The sequence below is a fragment of the Stegostoma tigrinum genome, chromosome 5 (assembly GCF_030684315.1).
Source record: "Stegostoma tigrinum isolate sSteTig4 chromosome 5, sSteTig4.hap1, whole genome shotgun sequence".
Taxonomy (NCBI): Eukaryota; Metazoa; Chordata; class Chondrichthyes; order Orectolobiformes; family Stegostomatidae; genus Stegostoma; species Stegostoma tigrinum.
In genome coordinates, this window is record NC_081358.1 from 9,338,416 (window position 1) to 9,345,631 (window position 7,216).

The window sequence follows — 7,216 nt, forward strand, 5'->3', positions numbered from 1 at the left end:
CTCCAACACTGCTCAAGAAGTCTGATATCATTCAGGAAAAAGCAGCCCCCTTGATTTTCACCCCATCAACCGCCTGAAAAATTCACTTCTTTTGCCATTGACCCTCTATAGCAGCATTATGTATCCTCTATAAAAGGCACTGCAGTGCATCAACAGAGGTCTTTAGACATCAAGGTCCTCCTTTACCCAGAAAGATTAAGGCCGCAGATGCATGGAAATTCACTTCCAAGCCACTTGCTGTCCTGAATTGGAAATATATTGCTGTTCCTTCTGTGTTATGGATCAAAATTCAAGAGCCCATGAAAAAATTTTCAGGAGTTCCCACATGCCAAAAAGCTACAACAGTTGCAAAAGGCAGCTCATCTTTCCAGGGCTATTAGGAATGGGCAATAAATGCTTTGAGGATAACTAAAACAAAGCAGTAAGGGGTGAGAAAATTAAATATGGCTTTAAGCAAGCTAGTAATATAAAAGAAGATTGCAGGAGTATTTTTAGATATCTAAAAGGTAAGAGAGAGGCAAGAGTTGACATAGCTGGAAAGTGAAGCTTGAGAAGTAGTAATGAGAACAAAGAAACGGTGGAGGAACTGAATAGGTACTTCGCATCACTTTTCACAGTGAAAGACACCTGGAGCATCCCAGAACTTCAGAGAATCAGGGACTGAGGTGATTGTAATGGCGTTACTAAGGGGAAGGTCTTGAAAAGCTGAAAGGCCTGAAAGCAGATAAATCACCCGGACCAGATGAACTGAAGAGTTCTGAAGAATATAGATGAGGATTTGATTTGATTTGATTTAATTTGACTTTTTATTGTCACACGTACTGAGATACAGTGAAAAGTATTGCATTGCATGCTAACCAGACAAATCGTACCCTACATAGGTACAACGTAGAATATGGTGTAACAGCTACAGAGAAATTGCAGAGAAAGATCAACTCCAACATGTGAGGTCCATTCACAAGTATGATAACAGCGGGGAAGAAGCAGTTCCTAAATCTGTTGGTAAATCTTTTCAAACCCTTGTATTTTCTGCCTTACAGAACAAAGTGGAAGAGTGTATAATGGGGGTGGGAGATGTCTTTGATGATGTTAGCTGCTTTATCAAGGCAGTGGGAAGTGTAGACAGAGTCAATGGAAGCAAGGCTGGTTTCCATGATGGACTGGGCTGTGTTCACAACTCCCTGTAATTTGTTGCGGTCTCGGGTAGAGCAGTTGCCTTTCCAACATGTGTAACATCTGTATAGGATGCTTTTTATGGTGCATCTTTAAAAACAGGTCAGAGCCATTGTGAATGTGCTGAATTTCCTTAGCCTCCTGAGCAAGTAGAGGCAATGGTATGTTTTCTTGACTGTAATGTTTAGGATTGTTTAGTATTGAAGAGGATGGATTGTTGGTGATAATTACTCCAAGAAACTTGAAACTTTTGACCTCTCCACCTCTTCACCATTAATATAAGCAGGGGTGTGTCCCCCAGTCCACTTCCTGAAGTCAGTCTACAGCTCCTTCATTTTTCTGACATTGAGGGAGAGGTTGTTGCCTTTATGCCATGCCACTAAACTGTCCATCTCATTCCTGTACTCTATCTCATCGTTGTTTGAGATCCGACTGACTACTGTGGTGTCATCAGCAAATTTGTAAATGGAGATATAGAGGCATTAGTGGTGCTCATTCACTACAGTCAGGGAGGGTGCCAGGGGACTTGGAAGTAGCTAATGTGACACCCCTGTTTAAGAAGGTAGGGAGGCAGAGGTCGGGAAACTATGTTAGCATGATCTCAGTTGTTGGTAAGGTTTTAGAGTCCATTATTAAGGATGAGAATGCTGAGTACTTGGAGGTGAATTGTAACAAAGGGGAGAGTCAGCACATCTTCATCAAGGGGAGGTCATGCTTGACAATCCGTTTGAGATGAAAATGAGCTCAGAATTGATGGGGCCAAAAAAAGATGTTTGGAAGAAAGGAACATTACCTTTTGGGGGTTGACCTGGATTAACAATCTGATCCTGTGATTCTCTCTGTTACTCCTTAAGCTGCTAGTCCATTCTCTTCCGAATTGCAAATGCACAAAGTCAATGAGTTGTAGTTACCAACACTACCTGATTAGCTGTTGTAAGTGCTTTTTCTGCCTGAGGAAGCAAGCTATACTTGTGAATGATGTCAGTCCCTTAATGTATCTAATCAGGTACTAATAGCTTACAGGTAAAAGACATCTGTAATCACAGAATTCTGCACATGATGCAGTGACCAACAACCGAATACAAATTCTGGCCACAAGCAATCCTAGCTGCGTCATTGGTCATTACCATTGATTATAGTGTCATTTGTGAAGCAGAAGTAATCACAAGCAACATTAAAAGTGTCACCCACAGGACACAATACACAATGACAATCCAAGGTCTCATTGGCTGTGTAAAGATGCAGACCTGAATTCTTCTCACTTTGAACTGGAAGTATTTGGCAATATACTCTTATATGCAATGCTGCCTTTTTTAGGTACATGTATATTCAGCAGTCCTGCTGGAATCTCCTGTGTTGGTAAGGGAATGTCCTACACTACACTCCAGATAGAGAATGCCACATAATCCTGGCAGCTGTGCTCTGCACACATGGAGCAGGGAAAGAAAGGGTGTGATGGATACTGGAGAGCTAGCTGAGGGGCAGCAGTCTTCTGAACAGGAAGATGAGGACACTGCACAGGAGGGACACCACCTTCAGCATGATAGAGCATTGCTGTTTTGGCCACAAGGCATATAGATTGTATGACACCAACTTCCAACTGATCTGCGCTTTTTATTCATTCATGGGATGTGGATGTCATTGGCTGGACCATTGTTTATTGCCCATCCCTAATTGCTCAGAGAGCATTTCAGAGTCAAACACATTGCTGTGAGTCCAGAGTCACATGTAAGCCAGACCAGGTAAGGGTGGAATTTCCTCCCGTAAAGGACATTAGTGAACTAGATAGGTTTTTCCTAACAATTAGCAATGGTTTCATGGTCATCATTAAACTCTTATTTCTTGATATTATTGAATTCAAATTCCATGACCTGCCATGGCAGGATTCGAATCCAAGTCCCCAGACATTATCTGGGTCTCTGGATTAATAGTTTAATAATACCACAAGGCCACCACCTACCCTAATTGGCTGAAGCGATCATTCATTGATTGTAAATTAATTGCTGTTAGGAAGACAAACAGCCCCTGTTTACTCTCAGAAGGAAACACAGCTTTCTTATTTGTTGTTTCTTCACTTTTTGTTTTATGCAAGTTAATATTAACAAATGTTTGAAGGATTCACAGCATGTAACGGCCCCACATCCAACAATAACTAGAGTTTTTTGCAGTGCTGGGCATTAGGGAGGCAGAGTTGAACATAGGCTGGTTCTGGATTAGATTAGATTCCCTACATTGTGGAAACAGGACCTTCAGCCCAACATGTCTACACTGCCCCCTGTAGCATCCCACCCAGACCCACCCGGCCACAACCACACACCCCTGAACACTACGGGCAATTTAGCATGGCCGATCCACCTAACCTGCACATCTTTGGACTGTAGGAGAAAACCGGAGCACCTGGAGGAAACCCACGCAGACACAGGGAGAATGTGCAGACTCCACACAGACACGAGGCTGGAATCAAACCCGGGTCCCTGGCGCTGTGAGGCTGCAGTGCTAACCACTGAGCCACCATGCCGCCCTAGGAGTGGGTCACTTCGGTAACTTCATTTCTGTAACTGCTGTTACAATGACAGGCGGGTGATGATATAAAGCAAAAATATGTTGACAAATATAATAATCTATTTCGAATGAAGTGTTACCAATGCTGCCTATGTGCCCTTTGCATCTACTATGAAGAGCCGGCAGCGTTCTAACTTGATGCACAGCTGGGCTTTAAATGTGGCAGTGACAGCAGGAAAACTGGAAGTTCCAGGCAGCAGTGAGTACTCTCTTTATTGGTGAGTGCATGATAGTGCTATAGAGGTCTGGTGAGTACACCATGAGGTGAGCAGCAAAGAATTATATGACATAACTCACGAGAGTTTCATGAGGCAATGCCTTCATGAAACTCCCCAAAAGTTAGCTTTATTTTGAAAAAGTTCAGCCTTGTGCTTTTGGGTGAGGAGATACATATTTGTCATGTGGACCTCTGCAAATAAATAAATGCTTATAAATGTATATAAAGATTGGTTCTAGTTCTATCCTCCACTACTTAGCTTTCTAGAATTTTGCAAAATACTTTCCTTTGATTGATATGTAAGGCAAGCGTACATACAACAGTTATGTAATATGGGAAAATATCCCAAGGCACTTCGTACGAGTATAATCAAAAACAAAATAGTGCTATAGAAGTGGTATTATGATGAATGACAAAAAGCTTGGTCAAAGGGGCAGATTTTACAGAAGGGTTAAAGGAGAAGTCGTTGGATGGAAATGCCGCAGTACAGAATTCCAGATTTCATGTTTAAGTAACCACACAAGTAACTGTATTCGTAGGATTGCATTGAATTTTAATCATGTATCAGCATTCGTCAAAGATCAGAGGAGAGTAACTGCATGGACCATAAATCAGAGGTGTGTGTATTCAGGGGTTACAAGCAGTTTTATTGTATTGTACTGGAACAAAAGTCAATATCAATCTTATAGAGAGCCAACTAGGCCAGATAAACAGGTGAGAAATAATTGGCAGATTTTCTCCACAGTTTAATGTTGAATAAGAAAGCAATCATTGACAGTATCAAAAACCTTTCATACTTAGCTCCCTCTGAACTAGTCTGCCCACTGTGAAACTATGTGATTGATGTGTAACTAACATCCTCCCTAACAATCACTGTACACCACTCCTATTGGCTTTCTGATTTGATTATAGTTGCACATTTTGCTCAATCTGTTTTCTTGAAGATCTAAAACACTTAAAATGTTTTGGATCAATACTGTTCTAGCTGCAGCCAAGCACATTCCACTGACCACAATTTTCCTTAAAGGGTGCAACAGGTTTTGTTTTAACTTCCCTTGCAAACATTCTATTACCTAAAAACCGACTTCCTCACATTCTTTCCACGTAGCAGTGGGACCCCTGATGCAGGCAAAAGGCAACTAACGGCAGAAAGTGGCCATTGGCTAGTTTTTAAAGTGACCCAAAGACTGGTGAGCCTGTGGAATTCATTACTTCAGGAAGTAGTTGATGCCAAACCATTGAATGTATTCAAGAGGTGGCTAGATATAGCACTTGGGGTGAATGGGATCAAAAGTTATGGGGAGAAAGCCGGATTAGGCTGTTGAATTGGACTGGATGTGAGTTTGCTCGCTGAGCTGGAAGGTTAGTTTTCAGACATTTCGTCACCATTCTAGGTAACATCATCAGTGAGCCTCCGACAAAGCGCTGGTGTTATGTCCCACTTTCTATTTATCTGGTTAGGCTTCCTTGGGTTGGTGATGTCATTTCCTGCGTTGATGATGTCATTTCCCGTTCTTTTTCTTTTTCTTTTTTGTTGAATTGGACGATCAGCCATGATCATGAAGAATGGCGGAGCAGGTTTGAAGGGCCGAATGGCCTCTTCCATCCTATCTTCTATGTTTCTATGTTTCAGTTGGCTGCCCATTGAGCTGCTAATGTACCTGTTACTGTCAATATGCCTTGGTGGTAAGAAGATCACAGGGTCCCCAGCTGCACCTTGACACTTTAAGTGCAATTTGCAAAAATAAAAACTTACTTCATTAGTTCCCTTGAAAATCCTTTATATCAATCATTTGCATTTCCCATTTCTTCGCAGCCATTTTCACTCCACTTAATCCTCCTGAACACCACTATTAGTACCACTATTTTAATTTTGTCTCCTTCAAACTACCAACTCAATGACTGCATCAATCACTCCTCATATTTACTACACTGTCGTTTATCTCACATTTAATCCTCCCCCTTACTGCATGTAGGGATGAGGATTAAGAGGCTACATGCTCTGTCACTGACAGTTTCTGTTCTCCAACAAAAACAGAAATTGCTGCCAAATCTCAGCAGATCTGACAGTATCTGTGGGGGGAAAGGGGGGGCGTGAAAAAACAGGGATAACATTTTGAGTCCAATGACACTTCATCAAAACTCATCAGAATTGTTGCAACTACCCTTCTCCCATTCCAATATGTTTACTTCAGAGGATTTGTTCCTTAGTTTTCAACCTGTTCAAAAACCAAAACAGAATAATGAAATGATTCCCTCTTTCACTTTCCTGTCTGCCTCCCAGTTAATACACTTTTGAAGTATTCATCTTGGGTAACTAGGTGCACTACTCTCAGACTAAATGAATCAAGCTCACAGCACCAGAACTCTGCGCAAAAATATCAAGTGCAAGGCCAAACCTTTGAAGAGATTGAATCCTTCTAGAGGAAGCATTAATTGAAGCATTAAAGGATTGAAATAAAATTTAATGTATAATTTATGTCATTTTATTCTTTATCATATAAATTATTTTTCTGATTTTCTTCACATCCTTATTTTGAGTATTAGAAGCCATGAATGAAAAAACATCATCAGTTATTTTGTGAAAACATTTTACTAATATATTGACTGCACAATCTCAGAATAATGCACACTAGCCATAAAACAACAGTTGTAACGGCATGAGATAGTGGGAACTACCGATGCTGGAGAATCTGAGATAACAAGAAGCATCAGAGGACCAGGAATTGGTGAAGGGTGCAGACCCGAAACATCAGCTTTCCTGCCCCTCTGATGCTGCTTGGCCTGCTGTGTTCATCCAGCTCTATATCTTATTATCTCAGTTGTAGTGGCATACTGGGCAGATCCTTCCAGTCTGCAAGTGAATTTAGATGGTGAGGCTGAAACAGTGAGTATTGCTCATAGGTTGGGTCAGGTTTTGTCCGCTGATTACGTACAGGTTGATGAGTACGATCTTATGGCCGCTGTAGAGGCATGGTCACAAGGATATTAAAGCTGCTAGCTAAATATCCAGTGACTATTCAAAAGAACAGACAGGGAGAAAAGGTGGTGGCTTTGATAATACAAGGTGTAACAAGAATGCTAGCAAGAAATAATCTTGGACCAAAAGATGTAGGTGGAAGGGGAGGAAGACAATGGTGGGTATAGTCAGTAAGCCCTCTAACAGTAGTAAAGGTCCCATAGGGTTGCTTTCTCATTACAGAGAGTGATGGTTTAACAAGAGTCACCACACCTCAACTGGAGAGCAAGATTAAGAAAGAGAAT